Below are 26,263 nucleotides of genomic sequence, written 5' to 3' on the forward strand. Positions count from 1 at the left end.
CGGTCGGCCAGCTATATCCATGCCTATAAGCCTAAGTTTAGTATCTTAGTCAAGCCGTGGCATGGTATCCGTATGCAGCTCGAAAGCTGTGGTGTTAGATTGCCGTATAGTATACTTCCATAGAGTAACATAAAAGTAGAGAGCAGACACTCGGGCCCTTTCGCGGCCGAGTTCGGCGCTTCCCCGTTTCCGCCAGATGGCACTATAGAGGCTGGCACTGAACGTCCAAATAAAAAAAGAAAAAGAGTATGGTCTTGGCATGTCTTGGCTTGCAGTGACGTGTGCTGCGCGCCTACGGCCGCAGTTACGTCAGCAACAGCGGCGTTTTTTAAGTGCGTCAAGCCAACGGGCAAGCACGTCCAGGTGGCAGTGAGCGACGGACTGACGGTGTGAGCTGCTGTATTTTTTTGCGGCGTCTGCAAGCTTCGGGGGCACGTCCGTTTTGTGTACTGCTGTGGTGCTGCGACGGTTGTTTCTTGGTAAGACCGCAGTTCGTTATTCTTGCTGTACTGTCCAAGGTAGATATACCATGGTAGCGAAGGCTCCATAGACGCCCATTGGTCTAAAACATGGCGGCTCATGGGGGCACCCCAGCGCCACTAATTTGGGGGGAAAACTACGTATGAGTGACGTCACGCATACGTATGCATTTGGCGCGAATTATGAAGTGGTCTTTTTATAGAACCCGCATTTTCGATCCGGTATCACTTTAAGGTTGCCTTTCAGTGCGCACCAACATTTGCCAGTCAAATGTGCTCGAGTTCCTGCTAGTTATGGCCTTGTTAATGTGCAATTGGGAACCCAGTGAAAGTGACTGGCAAAGAAGGCAGCATAGAAAGGCAACAACACTAGCAGACGCCGGGTAAGCATGCATGATTCGTAGTGGAAACCTTGGTGGAAATACTGGTGCCAGTGCTTGTGAGTATATCAAAGTTTGATGCACAAAGCACAGGCTCAAGTGCACAGTTTGCAATACCGTGTACGGCAAGTATGGTTTTCATATTCATGGTTTATTACAACAACCAAACAAATACAGTGATAAAGCACACCAACAAAAAATGCGCGACACAGGCAGCTCAAGCAGTAGTTTTTTTAAGCTGGCTATTCATCTCAATGGTCACAGTGCGGATAGGAAAAAGCCCTGAAGTTCCGCGAACGTTGCCAGGTAGGAAATTGAAAAGTATAGAAAACAATGCTACGACAGCTTCCATTGAGGCAAACATGACATGACATAAGTAGGCGCATCAACACATAGACCATGCAGCACACGGGGATTACTCTTCACATTTCATTTCTTCAACTGACAGAATATAGCAGCTATGTTCACACCTGCATGACAGTATTAAAAACAAGCTTTAGCATCAACAAATCTGCTCAACGCTAGAGCATTACACCATACATAAGGCCTGCGCACAACCTCGACAGCTCCTTGTCGCTAACCGAAGTAATTTGAAGCAATTCTAATCAAACTAAAATATACATGAAGTGAAGTTTAAAGTGAAGTGCAGGGACATTCAATACAGCCACTCTTTCCTCGAGTAGGCACAGCATCGAGATGCAGCCGTCCTGGCCGCAGATACACGTCGTAGTGCTTGGAAGAAACCCTCAGGTCTCGCAGCTGGCACGGCGTCTTCTCCAGGCTGTGGTTGCGGCAGAACTCCACCCACGTTTTGCATCTGGACATGAAGCAGCATCCACGTTATACAACTGCACCCAAATGAATACCATATACTCCAAACGTCAATACGCCAAGATTCCTTTCACCTAAATGCAGTACGTTATAACTATGGCAGGAAATGCTCGCGCCAAGCCTCCGCGCCTCAGAGTGCGGTTACGTTCGCCTGATACCACGCGGCTAGCTGCTTTTCTATGCTCAAAGAGTAACGAGAGCGATGCAGCAAAATGAGTCTAAAACTACATTGACGGTCATGTATACGTAGAACGGCAATAACTACTGCTGGGTGAATTCAGTTAAGGCACAGTCAATGCGGTGCACATACACATGGTTGAGTTTCGATACTGTCAGTTGCGAGGGGATCCTCAAATTCGCTTCACGGTGCTGCAAAACCCATTAATGTCATGCTCAGAGCTGTTAGGCAACGCAGTTGGTTTTAAATTGACCATGCGGCAAGTCAATTTACTAAAATATCCCGAAACATGAAGCCAAGTGCGTATGAAACGGTTACAGCTACGAATAGGCGCGGAAAGCCCGACAAAAGCATATCTAGAGCAGACGACAACGGCAAGAGCTCACCTGTGAAAGTCCAGAGGGAAGCGGTGCAGTCTTGGTAAGACACCCACGGTACAACCCACCCCTTACAAAAATTTCTACCCAGTTTTAATTAAATACTTATTGACTCTCGGCAATAAATTGTATTGTGGTTTAATTGAGAGCTTATAGACTTTTTTTGTCGAGTTTGAATTTAAAATTGGCCACCGTATTCCAATTGACTGTTTATTAACTTAACTCGATAGATCCAAATTGAGATTTTATTGACTGGCAATACATATTTAACTGACTGTTCATATACCTGCAGTTCACATTTAATTCATATACCTGCAGTTCACATTTAATTGCATGTCAATTAACACTGAATTCATATTAAGTTGACATTTAATTGCCAGTTTATTATGAACTCTTTTGTGGTTTAATTGACAGTTTATAGACTTTTTTGTGTTGAGTTTCAATTTAAAATTGGCCACCGTATTCCAATTGGCAGTTTATTAATTTAACTCAATAGATCTAAAGAGATTTTATTGACTGGCAATACATATTTAACTGACTGTTTATAAACCTGCAGTTCACATTTAATTGCCAGTTTATTACTTGGCATTTTTATTTAATTGACCTGCAGTTCACATTTAACTGACTGTTTATTAAAAGATCTAAATACATCCAGTCGAAAGTTTACTGGTTGTTTATTACTTTGCCACAGTGTTCCGAGCTACATAGTGCATCCGCTATGTGCGTGTGGTGATCTCAAAATCACAACACTGCGATACACTCGCACAAAAGAAAATTGGCGAATTACCCTTCCTGGTGTTTCGAGACCAGATTTTCAGAAATGAGTTCTGTGACATGGCATAGTGTGTTCTCATCTGGTGTGACTCAGCCGGCTGATACCAGCTCTGGTGTGCTTTGGTTTACTGTTTCCTGGTGCGGTTGGTGTAGCATTCCGGGATGATGATGTCAAAGGAAGGGTGAACCATCCAGAAACAAATTTGTTACCTAACATGTCTTCATAGTGATGCTCAATGTTTGGACATACTATCGTGAGCAAAATTAAGAAACCAATGCAAGTGCATGCTGAAACGTCCCATATTGCATATGGGCATCGGTCTCGACAACAGGATTGCTTCGTCAGGCGGCGCCCACATGCAGTTTGGTAAAATTCGGCAAGAACTCACAGGGGTCTCTCAAATTTGAGCACGGTAGTATGTACGTAGCAGCATGCAAATAAGTATTACATGATTCATGTTCTTGAGAAGCACGAAGAGCAAGTATGTATTGAAAGAACAAAAAAAAATGCTCACATTTGCCTAAGAGCAACCTTAGCTTTATTAGTAGACAAAAGCAGCGAATGAGTCGCACTGGAGGCCCCTCGCGTCATAGCGTGCATCTTTTCCGAGAAAGTCGAATATCTTTCATTGCCTTGATGGCAGCTTGAATCCATTTGTGTGTAGCGACAGTGCCTGAAGATTAAGGGAGAAAAATTATATATTTATTATGATATACACTGCTACAATGATCCCATTGCAAAGACAACTAGCAAATGCTGCTATTTGCATTAAAGGAGGATGGCTAATGTGACAGCACCCATGAATGCCAACACTGAATCAGATCTCTTAGGCCTCAACACTTTTAAAATACCGAGCTTCACAGCACATGGCTGCCAAATACCAACAGCCTTATTTCTAAAGCATGACAGCTGAGCATTCATGAAAATTTGTTAACTCCTGGCTAGTTTTTCTGCTCATGCACTGCCCCATTGGTCTCAGAACCTCGCCATTTTAAGCTATTTATACTGTCCCTCACATGAGCTACAAACTATGCCCATCAATTAACCTCTTCTACACAAACCTTCACATGATGACATACCTACAGTGAATTGGTCACTATCTTCCATCCCATACATTTGTTATTACCCTTTGTTTTGTGCTTCCTAATAAACCACTAACAAATCCTGAGTTGCAATTCTCGAATACACTGACGGAGTGAATATATACTTCTGTGCTAAATCCAGCTAAAACCAGTAATCACCTGTGAGTGCATCCATTTTCACTTGCGTGAGTGTCTTCTGTAGAGCCTTTTCCTTGCCTTCCAATATCCTTCTCCTGAGCAGCTGCCAATGAAGCTGCGCTGTACCACTGCTTCTCTTCACCACACAGTTGTGGTGGCCCGCTTCAGAAATACTGCATCCTTCTGGATTCCGTCCAGAGTTTGTACACAGCCTTTTCAATCTCGAAGCAATAAATGAATGCACCTGCAGGAAACAGAACACAGGAATAAAATTTCTATGCTATAGTCACAGCCAGGAATGAGGCGTTAATTGCGGGTTTAACGTCAAAGCGACTCAGGCTTTGAGGAACACCGCAGTGAAGGGCTCCAGAAATTTTGGCCACCTCGGGTTCTTTAATGTGCACATACATCGCAGAGTACACGGGCCTCTAGATTTTGCCTCCATCGACATTACACCGGCGCGGCCAAGATCGAATTGCATTTGTTGATTGCATAGTGTCATATGGTAATATGCTTTCATGCCTGTTGAAGCATGCAAGTCAGAAGTCATGTAGTTGTTTAAAATAAACACAAAACTTACACCCTCACAATGATGGTGTCATGCAATAGTAGTAGGTTCCGATGTAAGAAAGAAGTGAAAACGGCAATTGTGTACTTTGCCTTTTTATAACATTAACTGCACAAATGATTTAGGAAAATGATTTCATGCTGATGAAAATCACAGATTAGTGTGTGTAATAGCAAATATTCAAAAATAAAAATAGTATGCAACAGTAGGAGCACTGCCTGTATATCACACAAGAGGCTGGGCTTGCTAAGAGCAATTCTGTAATTCCAGCTTTTCCACATGCCCTTGACACAACACTGAAATGTGCAATACCTAAAAAATTTAAATGTGATAAAGAAGGAAGTGTAACACACACTGACGACTCACTAGTAGACAGAGGAAGTAGAAATAGTAATGCAATAACCAGCACTAAAACGCACTAGCCTTCATAACAAAACATGATGCAATTAGTCACATCAAGATGCAGAGCCATGCCAGACAAGCCAGTTTCTTAGAATGGCAAAAGCACCACTACACTCTAGTATTTCCAAAAAGGTGCGCATGTTACAAGCCAAGTGCTTCTTTATTGCTATGCTATTTTTCACTATGACCATTGCTGCTAAGTGCATGAGAAAAAGAGGGTAACATTTCGCATGTTACCTCTTTGTTGTTTGGTTTGCTTTTCTTTGTACTTGGCTCCTTTCTATTTCTGAGTATATACAGTGCAACCCATATAATGTGGAAAACTGATAATGTAAACAGTTGTTAGTGCAGCATGCATTCATGTCTTATATCCTATTCTTTTCGAGTTGTTTAGCCATGCCATCAGGTAGCAAGCCAAAAATCTGAGTCAACCAGGTCGCTACAATCTCCTAGACAAATATATGTGAATTAGAGCAACTATACTCACCGAAATGGCAAAAATCTTAAGGTTTACAGTTAAATTACTATTAATGCCTTTCATATTTTGCTCCTCAAGTGAAATCAGATGCCTTCGCTGGAAAGGTCTCTGAGGATCAATAACTTTGTTTGGGCTAGTCGGTTAAGCATCATTGTAAGAGGCAGCGCAAAAGAAACCAGGATGAAAGGGAAGACACATATACCACAGGACGAGCGCTGAACTACCAACTGGTAGTTGGACGAGTGCTGAACTACCAGTTGGTACTTCAGCGCTCGTCCTTTGGTATACGTGTCTTCCCTTTCATCCTGGTTTCTTTTGCGCAGCCTCTTACAATGGGTCTCTGAGGAGTGTCATGTGACACTGGCGTTACAGTAGAAGAATGAAAGTTATCCTACGGCTACAACTGTTTAGGAGGAGTGCTATGTGACACAGGTATTACAGTAGAAGGATAACAAGGCTGTCCTCCTGCTGTAATATCGCCTTAAAATGCTGCTCTGTAGCCCGCCACTTCAAATCCAGAATCAAAGTTGCAGTATTGGATGACGCCTTATTGAGAAGAAACACACATATACTATTTCAAAGGCAAATGCCAACATATGCCGTCAACACTGGTTCAAAGCACACTGGTGCAACACACTGATCTCAACACAGAGTTCTAGAAAAACGCACTTTAGAAAACTCAGTACTTACATGTGTTCTGCAATACACGTTGAACGGGCACAGACAAGGAAGACAGCCCCACAGTTGGACAGCGGAGACATCCTTTTCAGTGACAGCTCTTTTCAGACCTCTTCACCATTGGACAGCAGGCACTTCACCTGCATAACATCATAATTTGAATTTCACCTGTGCAATCTATGGAAGATGACGTACCCACAATGACTGTGTTAATGGGTAAGAATTCGTACTGCCAGTTTCACACAAACACAAAGCAAAGTTTAAACAGACAAAAGTTACCTTCCTCACACTTGAATCCACAATAAGCTCTGCACTGTTTAGGGTTCTTCAGAAATAATTAATCTGAAAGGGCTGTTAGAAAAGGCTGCAAAGTGCTCGAGCCTATTTTTGGACTGGTTATTCTTCAACATCTAACAATGATTTTTCTTCACGGTCGCCTGCCACTAAAAGCACTTTACGGCTACACTAATGATCGAACAGGCAGTTTTCTCATTGGGGAAGCCGCATCACTCCTCTATTTACGCGAATACGCGTTCATACAGCCTGTTACTGGATGTGGCTTTTTGAGCTTGTAAGACACCACTGCAAGGCGATTGCACCGACAGTTCAGCCTTGGAGGACGACGTATTCAGTCTGCCTTTGACTCCAACGCGATTAACCGCCCGCCACAGTGGCCAGTAGCGCGTATCGCTTGGTTTGGTTTGGTTTATTGGGGTTTAACGTCCCGAACTATAAGGGACGCCGTAGTGAAGGGCTCCGGAAATTTCGACCACCTGGGGTCTTTAACGTGCCCTGACATCGCACAGTACACAGGCCTCTAGAATTCGCCTCCATCAAAATTCGGCCGCCGCGGCCGGTATCGAACCGGCGTCTATCGGGTCCGGCAGCCGAGCGCCGCAACCACTGAGCCACCGCGGCGGGTCTGGTGCCGCACAGTCCGCTGCAGCGAACACGACTCGATGTCGTATCGAGCAGAGTATATCAAATGCCGAGCCCTGACGCGTACTCGCGTAGCGCAGTATGCAGCGCCAGAGACCGAATGACGCGCACTATGGGCCACCGAGGCGGGCAGCTATGGGTTAGCTGCGTCGAATGCAGAGCGAACACAGCATACCCCTAGAGCTCGACAGCAGGTTTAATCGTCTCGCATAGGTGTGTTCAAAGCTTACGAAGCCACTTCAAGAAATTGTATCGATGCGTGTACGCGCAGCACATAATGCAACGCTAAACAGGTCAAGTTGCGTGCACTATCGTCAAACCGCTGCGAGCGGATAGCGACGAAAAACATGCGTGCAGGCAGCAGTGCACAACCACGTCGAACAATGATTTTAGCTTATTTTCACGGCGTTCGCGTCGCAACGGATACACTGTGAACACAGACAGGCCAGCTAGTTATAGTGACTCAATGTAGAGTGCATTTTGCCACCGCAGAAATAACCGTGCACAATGGCGGCAGCGCCTCATCTCTTCCGTTTCTTCTCGCCTTAGTGCTAGGTGGTTAATTTGCGTGGTGGCAAATTGCGCGCATTCCTGCGCATTATTACAGGTCTTACCTGAAAACGAAGACTCGACGCCTTCCAGTAACCGCTTTCTTCTTTTGTAAGGCGGTTCCGGTAGATAAAAGACGCAGCAGTTTCCATCGGTGAAGTCCAACGTGCTGTCATGACGAAAAGCCAGCAGGGTTCCCGGCGCGGTCGCTTTTTCACGAAGCACACGAAGGGCTGGAAATTGTACTGCCAGCGGTGCCAAAAGCTACGATCACAAGTCAAACCAAACACGAGTTTGAAGCAGCGATTTTGAAATAAATACAACACAAAACATGCCCCAACGAGCGAGCGGCGAGCACAAACAGCAGCACGCCGGAACGATCCACGTGGTCGCGTGGTGCCCGGATGTGTTCGTCTTGTCACGTGACCTGCCAGCCTGCGCGCTCGATTTGAACGGCGTTAGCAAGTCCGCGGCGCGGGCGCAAGGTACATATGCTGTATATTGGTTTCTCAATAGGTGTGTTGAATACTGGTCTCACGAGGCATTTCAACAGCCTGTATGCTTATACTCTATGGTCCAATCAAGATGATGCCATTTTATTTCATGCGTTTGCCTCCTTTTTGTTGTAATAGTCTTTAGTTACCCTCGTGTACATACGTGTGAATGCTCCCTTTGTGAGCAAATGTGTACGGCCCCTTATAACCCACACCTGTAAAAATCCCCAATTGGATTGACATCTTCAATCGTAATAAATATCAGGTTTTTCAGGGAAGACTCGAAAATTTTCAAAAATAGGTTTTTTGGGGTAAAAATATGGCTTTTGCGGCACATTATTACCAGTATCGCTGGACACCGGGAAGCCGGTTAATTGTCTTAGGTAGTAAGCTGGTAAACTAATTTCTAACTTTTTTAACTATCAGAGATAGGCAATTCGTTGCAATTAGAGATTTGTAGCCGGTCGTTAGTAGTAGCCATATCAGTTTTTAGAATTTCTAAAACGCGATTACACTCGCTGCTGTGGCTCGACAAAATTTGGCTGCATCGTGCGAAAATACATTCGGTTTCGAAAGCATGCAGGCAAAGCAAGCCCTCCAGTGCATGTAACTAGTCGAAAAAGCCAAATTTTGTCGAGCCGCAGCCCCAAGGGTAATCGCGTTTTCCAAATTCTGAAATCTGATATGGCTATTACGACCAGCTACAAATCTCTGATTGCAACTAGGCGCCTAACTCTACTGATTAAAAAGTTATTTATTAAAAATTAGTAAACCAGCTTACTGAAGAAAATTTACCGGCTTTCTGTTGTCCGCCAACACTGGTGATAGCACAAACCATATTTTTACCCCAAAAAGCCAATTTTTGAAAATTTTTGAAGGTGATTGCTGAAACGCCCGGTATTCAGGTAATGCTGCCTCCGCACCATTATGCTGTCACATTTATGAATCAGTAACTCAAGTGAGCTCTCCCTTACATTGTGCAATTTAATTCCAACCTAAGGATAGTTTCATACCACATTTCTCACTTGGTACCAAAAAAGAATACTGTGTTCAGTTGTACGTTAAATTTTACACTGCGAAGCGACCTCATGAGCAGTGTTTTTCCGAGTCACAACCTACAACCAACTTCAACATCATGACCTCTCCCATAGCAGATATAATATGAATAAAGGCTGTTCAGCTGAAATGGGAATCGTTTGAGCTGTTGTTGCGGTTGGTTCTAAAATGTGTGAGAAATCTGTTGTAAATTTAATTTTTGTTGCTAAAGTTTTAATTCACTTGTAGTCAATTAAATTTATATTGGGTCATATCAGTCAATAACATATTGACTTTTTAATGAGTCGTGAGAAATGGGCTGTAAATGGAATTTTTGTTGCTTGAGTTTTAATTCACTTGAAGTCAATTAAATTTATATTGGGTCATATCAGTCAAGAACTTATTGACTTTTTAATGACATAGTGAGAAATCGATGTAAATTGATTTTTTGTTGCTTGAGTTTTAATTCACTTGTGGTTAATTAAATTTATATTGGGTCATATAAGTCAAGAACTTATTGACTTTTTAATGACATAGTGAGAAATCGATGTAAATTGATTTTTTGTTGCTTGAGTTTTAATTCACTTGTAGTCAATTAAATTTATATTGGGTCATACCAGTCAAGAACATATTGACTTTTTAATGACATAGTGAGAAATCGATGTAAATTGATTTTTTGTTGCTTGAGTTTTAATTCACTTGTAGTCAATTAAATTTATATTGGGTCATACCAGTCAAGAACATATTGACTTTTTATAGACCAAAGTCATTAGGATTTGAGTATTAATAGACTTTTTATTGACTCAATAAATACTCTATAAACAGTTAATTGCATCTCAATGTTCATTTTTGTAAGGAGGTTTCTTCACATGCCACAACCTCATCTTGAAATGCAGAGCTAAGCGCTTGAAACGATGAGCGCGAAGCCTCGGGAAAAGGTTTCGCACTGGCCGTACACCGAAGGAAACGCTGCAGCGGTGCAACGGGGTGCAGATCTTGCCAAACGGTGACAGAGAAGCGACGGGCAAGGACGACAAAAACTTCTTAAAGGTGCCATTTCGAGACCGGCGAGCTTAATTTGCACGTTTTCCAAGGCGCGCCATAGCAGGCAGCTGGAGATAAGAAATCGCTTCGTAAGCTTCCGCAGCCAGTGGGCCTCTTCGATTTTCCACGCTCGGGCAGCCCGCTGGCTGCCCGAGAATTGGCTCCTGACAGGAAGTCGCATCATGGTCACGTGAACTGGCAGCCACCGGAAACCGTGATCGCGCGTCCGCATCGTCTGCTGCGTCTTCTGCTGCGTCGTCTGCTGATCACGTTCACTTTCATCATGACTAGCGAAGAGATAGCTGCCCTTGCTGCGCTCACCGATGCTGTTGACCGGAGCGAGCCCGTTGACAGCGATGACGACGACGGTGACGACTTCGTCGTGCTTCTCCTGGCGGCGCATTTAGAGAGGCAGGACCGTCACAGGGTTCCGCTGTACGTGGAGCAAGTCGTGCCCACATATATGGAATTTGAGTTCAAGAAACTGTTTCGGATATCAAGAAACTTGTGCGCAGAATTGAGTGGGGAATTTGAGGCGTCGCCGTTCTATCCGGCAGGATGTCGTGGGCGGCGCCAGATATCTGCACAGAAAACCATGCTGATCGCCCTCACGTACATCGGGACTCAGATGGCGATGTACCAGATCGCGGACAAATTCGACGTGAGTGAGTCGACGGTGCACGCTGCAATATGTCGGAGCTTAGATTTTTTATTCTCTATAAGTGAAAGAGAAATTTGCTGGCCAGATAGAGACGAGCTACAGCGCAACAAAGCAGCTTTCTGCCAGCTCGACCGTCGCGGACGAGGGCTGCCGGACGTCATCGGGGCGATCGACGGATGCCACGTCCGCATTGCTCGACCCTCGGAGTCTGAAGAAAGCTATTACAACCGAAAAAAGTTCCATTCGATTGTGCTCCAGGGGGTCTGCAACGCGGACATGGTTTTCATTGACGTATTCATCGGCTTCCCCGGCAGCGCGCACGACTCTCGAATCCTCCGCGAGAGCTTCCTCTTCAAAGACGGTGCATCCAAATGCGAAGGTGAGTTAAAAACTTCTTATTGTTACATCACTAATGCGTGTTTAATGCATTTATGATGCACGGATCGAGAGTTAAGAAAACGGAAAACGGTGCGCGCATATATATATGCAAGATCGACCAATCGATCGTCATGCGATCGTTTCCGTTAACTTTAACGAAGCTGAACTGTGATCAACAGCTATAGATAGTGATGCTCGCAATTACGAGTTTAAAAATGTAGTGCATACGCTACAGCCGGTCATATACACAGGATGTTTTTTGTTAATTTTTATTCCTTGCATGTGAATTCGCGCAGGAGGATACCTTTTGGGCGACGCTGCGTATCCGCTGCTGCCGTGGCTGCTGCCCCCGTACCGCCAATCCACGACCAACTGGCAGCCTTGGATGACGGCATTCAACAATGCTCACAGTTGGCAGCGGGTTGTGGTGGAGGCAAGCTTCGGCCTGCTGAAGGCGCGGTTTCAGCGGCTCCTCTACATCGACGTCGCAAGAATAAGCCAGGCAGTGCACATCGTGCTGGCAGCTTGCGTGCTGCACAACAAGGCGAGGAGGTGCGGCGACGCAATGGACGTTTTGGAAGAGGTGGACACCGGGGCCAACGTGTCGCCAACCGAGCCTGCCGACGACGAGGAAGAGTGTGCAGTATTGGCTGCATCTTTGCGCGACAGCGTGGCCCAGAGCCTGTAATCGTGCACTCTCCCACCTGCTTTCATTTGCTTTTTTTTTGTTGCTTGAGTTTTATAGTTTGGGTTTCCGTCACTCTTCATTACGTTTAAAGATAAAATTGAGGCTGCATATGTATAATTCATCATGCATGCCCATGCATTGCTTCAAAATTTATAGTACTCATTTCAAATCATATGTGTGTATATATAATGAAAGCAAAGAAATTCTTTGCTTTCATGTTCCAACAAATATGTTGTAGTCGTCTCTTGGGACTATATAATTGAAGCAGTGCAATTGGCACGATTAATGCCTTGCGGCCTTTCTATCTTTTCTTTAAACGCAGCAGAGTGGCCGGTCTTCTTACATTTTTGCCAAGAGTTTGTATTGTCCTTTTCATTTCTGTACTTTCGTATTTGCAATTTCTAAGTTTTTTTTACAATAAAAAATTTATTATGCACATTGCTGATAGATGATGCTGTGAAGAATGGTGTATTGTTAATTGCAACAGCACTTTAATTAAACATTAATTGCGGCTGTCCTTTCTTACTTCATATCAAATCAGATGTGGCTTTACCTCATCACAATATCCGAGGTGTTGATTTGCTAATGAGAGAATCTGCTGGTTTCTGTTGCTTTATTTGTCCCAGAAGGAATAGGTTTTCTTTTAGTATATGGTCCTAGTAGGGCATCAACTAATTTTGTGCTGGGCCCTCCTTCTTCCCTACTGGGAACTTCTGGTTCTGAAGTGGGATCTGCTGCTCCTACTGAGAACTTTTGCTACTGCTTGTCAGCTGCACAGACTGCTTAATGTTGCAAATAATATCGGCACACAAAATGATGTCTATATGTGTGCAGTTCATGAAATAAATTTGTGTGCAAATCATGCAAAGTCGCCTTTCAATTTTGCCTTCATACATGCCTGCATTCTGTCCCCTGAACAGTAAAGAGGCATTGCCTAAACTGCTGGAAGGAGGGTGTGTACGTGATAGAGAAATTTTACAGTTATGCTCTACAAGTAATCCGAAGGTATATTAAATGAAACACTAAAAGATCTATAACATGGTTGTAGAATATATGGAAAGATAAAGCACTAGGTAAATTTAAACTACACACATATGTAATTGAGGATAAGAGATGAATTTACAACTGTGTGTATGCACGCACACATGCAGCCAATTAATTAGTGGAAATATATAGAACTGAACAGAATGAAACATAGAGAAGCAATTAATGGAAGTTATAAAAATGTCAACTGCTGACTAGACAGAATAACAGAAAACATTAAAAACTCTGCATTAGTTAGGAGCCTTAGAGAATGACGTTAGGAAGAGATTCATTGCTTCAACCACCCACTTCAGTGCTGCACTCCTCGTCTAGTCAGCAGCAATCTTTCTTTCTTCGGTGGCCGTCCGCTCCTGTCTGTTAGCTTCAATCGCCACAAGATGGTTGACAGCGTGTTCAAATATGCATTCTGTCCCCTGAACAGTAGAGCAAGTGTGCAAGCTAAACTCCTGGAAGGATGGTGTGTGCTAGAGAAATTTTATACCAGTATGCTGTGGAAATTTTGCTGCCCTCCAGGTTATCAGTGTACACGGAAATGAGTGATCAGAATGTGCATTACATATCAAACACACAGATCTTGTTCTAAAATTTATTAAAGTATATATATAGTACATAATGAAGTGCAACCAAGGATGAGAGATGAATGTACAATTGTGTAGTGTACGGACACACACTCATACATAACTTTGTGGAATAATATGGAACTGAATACAAACATAAAAGCAACTGTGAATAAAAATTATAAAAATAAGAGCTGACTAAACAACACACTCATACATAACTTAATACAAACATAAAAGCAACTGTGAATAAAAATTATAAAAATAAGAGCTGACTAAACAAAAAAGAAAACATTAAAACTATGCATTATAGTAAGGAGGGCTTGGAGATTGGCTTGGAGAACAGATTGGGGAATGAATTGGGGAATGAATTGGGGAATGAATTGGGGCATGTATTGGAGAACAGCCTGAGATAAGCACCTGCCGCTCAAGTGCTGCAGCCACCCGCTCAAGAGCCGCAGTCCTCCTCTCTTCAGCTGCAAGCTTTCTCTGTTCAATGGCCATGCGCTCCCTGTGCCGCTGCTGTCTATTAGCTTCAGCCACCTCTAGATGGCCGACGGCATTCTCGAGCACTGCTCGAGAAGTATCGGGCCTCTTCCTGGCCGGGCCTGGTTGCTGTTGCAGGGGACTTGGGGGCTGCGAGTCTCCAGCAGTGCTGCCCCTGCTCGTGCTTGGCTGTGAGCTGCCGGCAATTGGGCTCGCTGTGGCATCTCCAGTTACTCTGCTGGGGCCGGGCTGGGGGATGGCTGCACGTTCAGCCTGAATACTGGTGGCAAAATAATGCGACATCATTATGCATGCCTTGCACTAAAAAAGCAGGGCCTTTTAGTGCATATGTATAATCTCTACACAAAGGGCACTATCATTCATTTAGTCATTTAATTTGCAGCAACAAGTCAGTTTGGAGCATGTTTTAAACTTTTTAGGGCACAGGAATTAACATGCATCAAAGGCTTTTCAATTTTGAATTTCAGATTCTTATGCCATTTTGTTGAAAAAGGTCTACCCCACTGAATGAATCTGTCTAGTTTACCCTTGTGCCGTAAGCAGCCATTGAAAACAAATAGAAGCAACTTTATCATGCTGACACCACCTGTTTACATGTTATGTTTACAAAGAGGCTGGAGCACAGAATTTTATGAGAAGTGCAAACTAAGTGCAATAGCTTTAATGTCCTTCCAAATGTATCAAGATCCATTTAAAAAAAAATGAGAGCATTTCTGAATGGTGACAGATGACACACTATAGCTCAAAACATGTGCAAACATGTGTTCATGTGCCAGTGGACTGCTGTGCTGTGTGTGTACTGGGCCACTATACTTCATATGTTGGCCACATACACACAGACAAATTTTTCAATGCATATGGCCTTCCATATGCCCTTAAACCAGGTGTGTTGATGTTTACTGCCTGCTATATCATCCCGTGTGAGGTTCAGTGAGTTCCCTACACACCCCCTTGTTTTTCTGAAGGCACTTCCTTAATTGGTAGCGGAATTTTTTTTTTTTCACATCTAACTTGTGGATGAAGCTACTCGGAATGTGGTTGAGAATGCGCCATAAATTTGTGGCAGTTCAGTTATTTTATTAGTAGGAATTAGATAGGTACTCATGTCTTAGTTTATATTTCTTCATTATTTTGTAGTTATTGAGTGAACAGTTGGAATGTGCGAAGTGCCTGTACTTGTACGTATTCAGCCGATTGTGTGCAGCCATAAGTTGTGTTACCTGTCAGTGTCATGCAAATCGTCATGGCTGATATCAAAGCTCTGATATGTATACGTACCTTTCACGTGTGTGTACAGTGTTCAGCATGCACCCGACTTCTTTGTGTGTGTTTAATTATTGACTTGATCTGTTGTGTCTACAGCATAGGTGCGCGTTTTGCAGTTTCCATGTCTGCGATATGTGACCGGTGTTGAACAGTGACAGTTTTTTTTTTGTACGACTAATTAGTTCGCGCTATTCCACAGTTTCTGGACACATTTCATGTAGTCCTTGTTCTTTAGTTTTGTCTGCAAATAAATATATGACTTGTATCCTAGCGCACAGCAAAGCAATTGTTGACATTCTTTGTAATGAGTGCTGAAGTCATGAGCCTTTCTAGTTCTACATGACACATCAAGAAACAAATAAAAACTGAATAAAAACTGAAAAATGACTACCACTACTCCTCTTCCCTCAACATCCCCCTGATTTTATTCCTGGGGAAACCCCTGATGATGTTTGATTTCAAATATGTTTTGCGCAACATGCACAGTCTTTTCCGAAAGTAACCAAGCAACTGGGTTTGTTCCTTAGGCATGCAGTGGAGCACAGTATATGGCAACTCTAAAACCCTAAATCGGTAAGGAGAGCCATTCCTCACTATTTGAGGCCATTTGATGTGTAGTGGTGCCATAAGCTAGGGCTCCAGTATATGGCTTGAGAGGCAAACCCCATTGACTAGTTACTTTTGGCAAATGTTGTGCATGCACATTTTCTGTCGCAATTGTTGAATACAGAAAAAATTTACTCACTCTTGGGTGCTCCGCACCAATCCTGGCCCCAGCAGGTAGGGCGGGTTGATGCTGTGGGTTTTTTCAAAAATTTCAGCAAGCTCCCTGAGGACAAAAAAATGTAGGATCCATTTGACACATATATGACATCACTTATATGCAGCCAAGCATGCTATTCCACGCATACCTTCAGTGGGACAAGACACATGCATAGCCCATGACCACGACATGCATAAGTTGCTGTGTGATCTATCACACCTTCACATTACAACAGGAATTACATCATTTAGACAAAAATGTCCAAAATTGGTACAGCTATTCTGCTGCACATTCTACCTGGACCAAAAAAGTAAAAAAAAATGCCACAAAATTCTTCACAGGCTTGTGGAATGACTAAACTGCTTCAGGGGCTTATGTCACACATGCATATATCAGCTAGAAAAACATAATAAGTTTTCCATTCAGTAGACTCTACCGAGATCATAAATAATACTTACTCTTCAAAGTCGCATGTTCTCCGGTCCGTCCCTGATCGGCTGTTATGTTGACGCACAGTTTTGTATTTTTTCTCAAGACCCCTCCACTTATTTTCAATTTGCGAATAGGTTAAATGACATCCGAATTTTGAATTCACCGAATCGGCCAAATGTTCCCAGAGTTGTCTTTTAGTTTTTAGGCGCATGGAGGGGTCTGTTTTGAAATTTTTAAATTCTTCGATCAGGAACTGAACTTTGGCTCGAGACCACAACTCCTCGGGATCGGTGGTAGGTGGGGCAGGGGCTGCCGGCGCATTCAGCCAAAGTTGCACGTTGTCTGCAACCAAAGGTAAGCATGTATGTTGCGCACTACATGCATTAAATATTGCACATTGAAAGTATATATACAGGCACGTACCTGTCGTCACATAAAGGCGCTGGTTTCCGTGGACTATGGGTGCACCGGTGTCATCGACTGCCTCAAAAATTTCGGTCTCCACACCTGCCAGGAGGATTCTCAGTGGCGCGGCCATCCTATCTCCTCCGAAATGAACGTATGAAGTGAACGTCGGAAGGGAGCTGACGTATAAATAAGGGACGAAGGAAGATACAAAAGATAGAGAATTGAGATCCATAGACATACGCAGACCGCCAAAGAAACAGAATAAGATACCACCCGTAAGCTTGCACCAACACAGGCGCATGCACGCATGTCTGCACCAAAGAGATGCCGCCGCACGGGTGCCGCGCAGAGCTGGATGCCGAAACGCGGTCCGAAGCACAGGCATCAGAACGATATCGCTCAACCTGCAAGAGACGAACCAAAGATACGTTGTTACCGGAAGAAAGCTATAGATAAGACGCCGCAAACGACGAATTAGACACCACATGTACTACAGCCAGCAGCAAGGCGCTACAACGCCGGCATGGACATCAGAGGGATGCGCCGACGCGCGCGTGCATATGTGCTGCAATAAAACGCGAGCCGAAAACAACTCCATGAGCTCACGAAAGATAACGGATGCATCGATGCATTCGTTATCTCTCTACGAGACGCTCGGAGCGCGCGCATGCCGATACGATCGAGTCGAAGCCGTCGGAGCCACGAAGCACGCGGTGCGAACGAAACAGGCGTCGGGACTCGGCAGCGATCGCCGAGCCTGTAGGCGAAAAAAAAGCGAAGATAAAACCACGAGACAGACGCGCCGCGCGCAAACGAAAAGATAAATAAGCGCGCGCGCTAACGAGTTTTAGAGAGATACGCCGACACGCGCTAGTATGTATGTTTAGATAAAATGCTGCCCGAAACCAACTCAGCAGCGAAAGTAATCATGAGAGATAACGCCACCCCGTTTGAGACGCCACGCATAACTGCCGTGCGGCCAGCGCTGCCATCGTCGTCGTCCGAAGGACAAATCAATCGGGAGTGGTCGCTGAACCTGCAATACACGAAGCAAAGATATATACGGCTGATACAAGAATAGAGATATCGCATAGGCGCCGCAAGAAGAAGCAAGCGCTCTCATGCATGCATGCATGCAGTACGTCAGAGCGATATGCCGACGCTCACGTGCATGCAGTAAAATAAAATACGACCCGAAACCAACCCATCTCCGCGAGTAATCAAGAGAAGTAACGATCGACGCTGCGCAGAGGTGCCGAGATAAGAAGCACGAGTTGAAACGAGTAAACAAACACGATGCGCCGCGGAGATTCGATTATAAATGAGATACGTATAACCACCGGAAACAAGATTTGCAACACGTTTCAGGACACCACGCGACGTGCAAATGTTAGGGAAACAGCGGAGATACGAACGCGAACCCCGTTTCTTCGCGCTCTTAGCCCCACTCCCGAGCTGTCGCGAATCGCCTGCCTCCATTTTGTCGTCTGCTAGCTGCCACAGCGAGAGCCGTGTCAGCTAGCAGACGACGCTGCCAGCACAAAATCGTCCTGGCGAGTCTGGCCGCCGGCTGGCAGCCCGAAACCGCCCAGCCAGAGAAAAACGAACGCGTTCCGGGCAGCCACCGGAAGTGGGCGGAGCAACCCGAGAAAATCGAGCGCGCTCGGGCAGCCCGCAAGCAACCCGCGGGCTGCCAGAGGCGGATAATCGAAGAAGCCCAGTGTGGTCGGGGGACCGGGTACCGAAACAAGGCCTGCAAAGTCGCGCTGCAAATGCACCGCCACTCAACAGAGGGCGCAACAAGAGCGTTGCAAAATTTACAAAATTCGGCTGAATATGTTTTGCTGAAGTAATTTATCTATTTTATGAAACGTGGCATTAAAATATTCATTTGTTTTTGTTGTTTTATAGTATTTTTATTTGTGCTTTTGAATTTCATGATGTAAGTGTTTCGGCCGCCCAAAGTGGCTGTGCTGCAGTCGCGCTAGACCGTTTTTGGGCCCAGCCTTCGCCACCATTCTACATCCACCTTGTACTGTCTGCACGTAAATATTCCTCTATGTGTCTCGCTGGGGGGCATAGCCCTAAATACGCATATTTCGAACAAGAAATAGGGCATAACTGTAGCATTCGGCGCGAGAGCCGTTTTTTTTATTTACTAAAGCTGCACACGGCGGCTTCAGGACATGTGAATTCAACTATGATATCGCCTTTGTGTGAATTTGGTTAGCTACGCGTAGCATGCGTTGTGAGAAATTGTGTATTTTGGATTTTTGTTAGTGTTCATTAGGTTTATCTCAACGCAGGAATTTGCCGATATGCAAAATTGTGGCTTTTCTATGTTCTCAGGCCATGCCACCGGGAAGTGGGGGGCTACGGCAGGTACTGCTGTGTCACGTGGTGCGGCAACAATGAAAAAACTCGAAGGAAGCCAGGCACAAAATTCTTCTGTTTGCCACGAGACAGCAGGTATACATTTTAATTGCTTAATGTTGCCACTTGTTTTCAACGTAAGCTGAATTTCTGTGGAGACGTCAGTCTGTGCACACATGTGTTATATTTCTTTTCATTTACTTTCAGTTCTACTCGTCAAAAGCATCCACATTCAGTTTAAAATACCATTGTAAACTTCAAGCGTACCCGTTTTTTAGTTTTGACGCTGCACATCTTGCAAGTGCACCCATCACGTCTGATAGCTGAAACATCGTCTTGGGACAACTACTGCCTGCTAATATTTTCTACCGATCCAGTGCTGTTTTGGTTAAAATCACCCTTGGTGTCACCTTCTGCCATGTGTTGTGCGTAAATCTAGACATTCTGATCTGTACTTGTACTTCAGCACCACTTACGCCAAATTTGCGGAGATATGTTGAACAAGCATCAAGCCCGATACCATTGCTAAAGAATAATCTCTCTCCCCAGGGCAAAAGCATGGGTGCAGTACGCCGGGCGTGACGAGCTTCTTTCGAGGCCAGCTTCTGCACTCAGCAGGTGCTATTACATGTGCAGCGAGCACTTTTCTGCTCACTGCTTTATGGACCCTGCTCGAACAAAGCTCACAAAAAGTGCAGTTCCCACTGCGGCTCCACTGACGTGCTCTCAAGTTGTGCTAGCTCGGGGTAACTTTCATTTTTTAGAATGTGACATATATGTTCATTTGTTTCCATAGGAAAAAGTGCTGTTTGTACTACTTTTAAACATTAATAACCGCAGCGGCGACCCAGTGGTTGAGCATCCGCCTCGCATGCGGGAAATACGGGGTTCGAACCCCAGTGCCGCCGGGTGCCCACCGGTGATACAGTGGGTACAAGCTGTCCCCTGGCCTGGTGCTCGGCTTCTTTGGGGTGATACGCTTGAGAAATGGGTCTTTGACCCCACCTTGAGTAGACTGAGAGTACTTTGTGCCGTGGCTCCCTTCAGCCTCAGATGTCCTTGCGCCGTAAAAATGCATGATCACTATTTCTTTCAAACATTAATGACAATAAGCAAGTAATATTCCTTGGTGTCGACTAATTACAACCTAACAGCATGTGCAGACACTATCTATATTTCCTTTCAAGTTCCTTCTTGTAAAATGATACATAAATTGTTACTATGCATGGTTTTCATGCTATTTTAACCACACCCACAAAATAATTTAGAATAGCATATTTTTCCTCACTTGACCTCGTTTCACAGTTCACCAGTGACTAATGTCAAAACTCAGTTTAGGGTTATGTAGTCGTTTGAAAAAACTGGGATATAACTGGTGCTTTTTCCCTTCCTATGATTTCTGCCAAGGAATGCTCACTTAGCGTTGCAGTAATTAACGACTGAGTAGCGATTCTCTTCCTGTGTTTTGCGTTCTTCACGTGACCTACGCTGAACTTTGATGTTGTAGTCCTCGCTCGGCTGTTCAATAGAAAACAAGGGAGAGAAGATAATCGGTATTGAATTATTTAGCTGTCTTATGTAAATCTTCTTCCCCACTGTCGTTGGTAAAGCTGATAAGGCTGAATTCAAAGCAGTTGCTTTAAATAACCTGCTAATTACATGACATAACCTCATGAGGGTGTTGCCTGCCATGGCTTCGTTTCATTTTTTACTGCAGGAACATTTTGTAATGCGTGCTCTTTGTATTATATCTTTGCCTCGACTGTCGGTTTTCTTCTGCATTTGTTTGGAATAGTTACTTATGCTTACCTGCTTTTTTGCTTGCTTGTTCTGTGAGACATTTTTTGTTACCTATCCTTAGTGCATTTATGCAACCTGTTTCCCAGACATCAACAATTTCATTTGTTTATGTACACATATTCACTACACTGTCTTTTTTGTCCCAACTTTTTCTAACGCACCTGCACTCTTTTCTGCTATGCCCGCTGGCCTTGAAGGTAATTAAATGGAAAAAAAATGTCTCCTGCTCATCCATGTGTAATATTCTGATAAGCATCATTACAAGTTATAAATCACAGATCAAAGAACGGTGCGTCTATTCCTTTCAGCACGTGAAAACTTGCAGATTAATTTATCAAGGTGGTTCCTCACTTTTCGTAATGCTCATAACTGAACATTTTTGGCAGATATATATATATATATGTATATATTTGTGTGTGTGCGTGTGCGCGCGCGCGCGCGTGTGTGTGTGTGTGTGTGTGTGTGTGCGTGCGTGCGCGTGCGCGTGCGTGCGCGTGCGCGTGCGCGTGCGCGTGTGCGTGTGCGTGTGCGTGTGCGTGCGCGTGTGCGTGCGCGTGCGCGCGCGTGTGCGTGCGCGTGCGCGTGCGCGTGCGCGTGCGCGTGTGCGTGCGCGTGCGTGCGTGTGCGTGCGCGTGTGTGTGTGTGTGTGTGTGTGCGTGCGTGCGTGCGCTCGCCTCTTTTCATGAACTGTAAAATATGGCTTGGTTATGCCATCCTGCGTGAGCAAAAGCTTCATGCCAATAAGTTTTGTCAAGTATGTTTTTCAAGCATGTTTTGCATAATAAAAACACACCTCAGTCAAGATCATCTTGTGTGATTGTGTTGTGCATTTACGTTCTTTTGCGTGACTCCAAGCGGTAGGGTAATAGCATGTAATAAATAGCAATGCAAAGTTCCGTGCACTTGACACCTGGGCAAACCTGCACGAAGCGACGCTATGCATGCGAGAACGAAACCGAAAATGAAAGTAGAGCCTCCAAGATTCCTGTTGTGCTGTCATCTCCGAGGCCAGTGCGTTTCCCCGGGTCCGCTAGGTGCGCTGTGCACAAAAGTCGGCCGCTGGGGCCTACGGGAGTGTCCGCTCTTTACTTCTATATTACTCTATGATACTTCCCCGAAAGATTCCTTTTTTTGTTCTTTCTTTATGATATTGGGTTATCGCCGCTATGAAATGGCCGTGTTGTACAGCTAAGAAACTACCAGAGTGGTTTTGAAAAATCACGGACACGCCCCGCTTTCTCCAGGCTTTTCCATTCATCGTAATTGAATGCCTAATAATTTTGAAGCTCGGCGCCGCATTCAGCACCAGAGACTGGCGATGATACGAACCGTTGACTACCGGCGGGCGCACTTGTTTTCAACCGCCAGCGCATGGTTGCTCTTTTCTTAGCGGGGTTATCTCAGGATGGCGTTTACGCGGCAGCGTATACAGCTTCTTCGGTCGAAAAGCCATCGGCGTAGGAGCAGTCGGCACCGCGTGTCGCAAATAATTGGGGGCTCATAAAAAAATCTTATCATGATAGTTTGTGAGTCCAGTGATTGATGACTGATTGGTGTGTGATAGGCGATAACGACTTAATTAAACCATTGTAGTTTGTAATTTTTAAATAAAGAAATGAAAAAATGAAAAAGTTGGAAAAATGGGGTTCAGGGGTGTCAAATGCTCAGAACGAAAAACCAATACTTGATGATCGTAATCAAAACAAATAGCAGTGTAATTGCTTTAAAACTATTTGAAACAATAAGGAACGCGGACGCTATCGCGCGAACTCTTTCGCGGTGTCTGTCTCATAATTTTTGAACGCTCGCTTGATGTCACACGGATGTACAGTGTCGTTCACTAAGTTACATTGTTCGCGCATGTTCAGCGCAGCCACAGTAAACCGTTTTGCCATTTTTATTAAAAGCCCTACCGGCTAGAACCATGCCGTATAAATACTTTGTATGAAATTGGGACGAACAAAAAAATAACGCCACAACATTTTGTTCCTTCATTTAGAAGCTGAGAGTGAAATGTTTGAAATTGAATAATTAGCGTATCGGCATCCAAAACATTGGATGATGGAGAACGAGTGATTGAATTGCTTTCTATCCTATAATCCCCCAAGAAAACCTCTGTTTCACGAAGGGTGCCAATGAAGAAATGGTTTCTGTAGTGTCGTCGAGTTTTTCGCAAACCATTTTCCGCGTTCCGCCCCTGAACATCAAGAAGGGAAGTAGGGCTTAGGCTTCAATCGTGACCGTGTGTTGCACTTGAAGGCTACATCCAGCATGTCTTTAACGTGTTACTGATGGCATCGCTCCGCCAGCGGCTACTGAACTGCCAAGCAGGTGAGCAGCTACAATCGAGAAACGCGCCAACTGTTCGCAAAGTTCGGGGGCTGTCTGGCCGGGCCATTGTTTCCAAAGCGTATTATCACTAGCTTCGGGACAGAGCGATCCCTTCAAGACAGTGAAAAGAGGCAAATCTGGTGTGTGAAAGTATGAGTGGTACTTGCCGCTCTTTAAACGAAAAGATTACGTGCAATCCAGTGCAAGAAGGCAACGACAATCGCGGAAAGCAATACACACCTTTCCGCCTAATCAAGCTGAGGAAAATGCAGTATGTAACAACAGACATATTTGAAATAGCTGGAAAGCTACCACATTTTTGTCTCCTCCAGCCGCATGAGACGTGATCATAGAAGAAGCAGTGGAAAAAGTGCACTCAGTTTTCGGGATCCGTTCTCCACCTCAGTTTTCGGACACTCGAACCGTTTGCTTATTCCTTTAACGAGACGAGAGCGGCTTACTGAATCCTAAACGCGCGTGGTTTAGCGAGCGCGAGCGAAAAGCTTTTGTGTTTGCTCATATAAGAACGTATAGGAGGCTGTCTGCTACAGTCATCTGTCATGGGTCCTCTCAGCTGGTCCCCGTGCTCAGAGCTGGACAGGAGAATAGCGAAGCGTGAGGATATACGGCGCACAGCCCAAAAGGAGCATAGAGTGAGTTCTGCCGTGCGCAGCGCACTGCCTCAGTAGCAAGTAGTACTAAACGGTACTGCGGCTCCTCTCGAATCAGAAACAATAAATTGTCTAACTCCGTTATAGTACAGTACTCCGTTATAGTACAGTACTCTGTTATAGTACCTGTTTCCTCCTGCAGGTTTCTACCCTGATGTTTGTCCAGCTGTAAAAAAAACAGAAAATCTGGAGTGGTAGCGCCGCCTACTTTCTTTTAAACCCGGCATAATGATGCTGAATGCGACTAATTAGCACGATGATGAAGGTAATGTTTCCAGCCCACAAGAGTATAATAATACTTTTTGTAAATTGTGTGAGCCGACGAGGTGGTGGTGTCATTCTTTATGCACAAATTTGCCACGATTACGACTTCCTTTACAGTTTTTGTATGAAAATGATTATTGTAAATTGTTGGCAGTGAAATTTAAATCGTAAGTTATGTCTGTGGTATAGTGACCTCTGAATGACATTCTTCCGTGTATCCTGAATTTTTCGAATATTTTTCGGAAGTTATTTCATGATTAACATTCCTGAGGACACGCCTTCATCACCAGCCTCCATTCATCAGGTTTCATGAAAGTAATCACTTCCCTCACTTGTGTTACATTATCAACATCACCAGCTGGTTCTCTGATGCCAGTTCAATAGCATGCAACATCGGTGAGCACTGCTGTGTTTATCTGTTTTGTTATCCACTGGGCCGGATTAAAATTTGTGCCGATGATGTGCTAATAGTGCAGCGTGTGTCAGCTACGGCAATTTCCGTGTTCAGGAATGATACCAGTGTATATGACTGGTCATTTGCCCAAAACATACCCAGTGTAAATAATGCATATCAGAACTTATTTCGAGCATTGTTACCTTTTTTTGTTAAGAAGTGTCGTCCGTTTCTTGCCGTAAATGCTGTAACGCAAATCCTAACTTCGTCATATCATATCCTGAACATCACTAACAACGCTCACCACACTCTAGGCTTTATACGCTGCCTTGCTATTCTTTCCATCAAATTATTAGCATACCTAATATTTGCCTTTCCTAAACCGAAATACGCAATAGCGAAATGCTGCCCTCGTATGTCTTACTTCTTTTAAACTTGGAATGAGCATATAAGCATGCCGTTCGCATCATTTATGCTGATTACTCATATTATCCGAACGTGAAAATCCAGAACCAACTTAAACGGGTCGCTTGTGCCTATTTCATATGTTTTATCATTAATGTTTACGAGCATCACCACAAAGCCGTCTGCACTCTCCCGCTGCAAGGACTACCGCTCATTTCCGATCATTTTTTCCCATGTCTTCTCGGGATTGATATGACCTGCCAACCCCATCATTTTAAAAGTGCAAACGAGACACTTGTTTAACTGCTTGGTGTTACGTTAAGAGAAAGGAAGACGGCAGCGTGGGTGAGGGAACAAACGCGGGTTAATGACAGCCTAGTCGAAATCAAAAGGAAGAAATGGGCGTGGCCAGGGCATGTAATGCGAAGGCAAGATAACCGCTGGTCCTTAAGGGTAACGTAATGTATTCCAAGACAGAGCGACCGTAGCAGGGGGCGGCAGAAAGTTAGGTGGGCGGATGAGATTAAGAAGTTTACGGGGATAAGGGGGCCGGAGCTGGCAGAGGAGAGGTTTGACTGAAGAGATATAGGAGAGTCCTTTGTCTGCAGTGGGTGTAGTCAGGCTGGTGGTGATAATGATGTCGCCGGTGCGATTAACCCGAGCTTCCCTCAAACATTTATAGCAAAAATACGGAGGCTGATAAAATTGGCCGCGTTGTGAAAATAAAAATATTATCTTCAACCTTGAGATAGAATTCTGACTGCCAAAACGTCTCAACCAAAACCCCAGTGCCACAAAAGGAGCTCTTTGTTGTGTCTTATGCTGTACAGGACTTGCTTTCCTGCTTTTACTGATTTTTGAGGTAATATGGAGACTAAGGACACACAGAGTTGC

General features: G+C 44.4%; 2 long non-coding RNA genes and 1 pseudogene across 3 annotated transcripts; 1 reads left to right on the plus strand and 2 right to left on the minus strand.

Annotated features, from left to right (window-relative positions):
* The first annotated feature begins 375 nt into the window (after positions 1 to 375).
* On the plus strand, positions 376 to 20,572 carry LOC149356669 (uncharacterized). Its single transcript, XR_016289829.1, has 3 exons — positions 376 to 479; positions 19,481 to 19,600; positions 20,054 to 20,572. It is a non-coding gene; the product is annotated as an uncharacterized LOC149356669 (long non-coding RNA).
* Positions 3,536 to 7,999, minus strand: LOC149356670 (uncharacterized). The gene is made up of 4 exons (XR_016291670.1): positions 7,920 to 7,999; positions 6,379 to 6,506; positions 4,262 to 4,484; positions 3,536 to 3,693 (listed from the first exon to the last, which is right to left on the minus strand). It is a non-coding gene; the product is annotated as an uncharacterized LOC149356670 (long non-coding RNA).
* LOC149356671 (uncharacterized) lies at positions 13,771 to 17,044 on the minus strand (annotated as a pseudogene). Its single transcript, XR_016291671.1, has 3 exons — positions 16,750 to 17,044; positions 16,274 to 16,357; positions 13,771 to 14,521 (listed from the first exon to the last, which is right to left on the minus strand). The product of XR_016291671.1 is annotated as an uncharacterized LOC149356671 (transcript).
* Positions 20,573 to 26,263: the final 5,691 nt, after the last annotated feature.

This window comes from Amblyomma mixtum, chromosome 3, assembly GCF_055824585.1.
Source record: "Amblyomma mixtum isolate Tamu chromosome 3, ASM5582458v1, whole genome shotgun sequence".
Lineage (NCBI taxonomy): Eukaryota > Metazoa > Arthropoda > Arachnida > Ixodida > Ixodidae > Amblyomma > Amblyomma mixtum.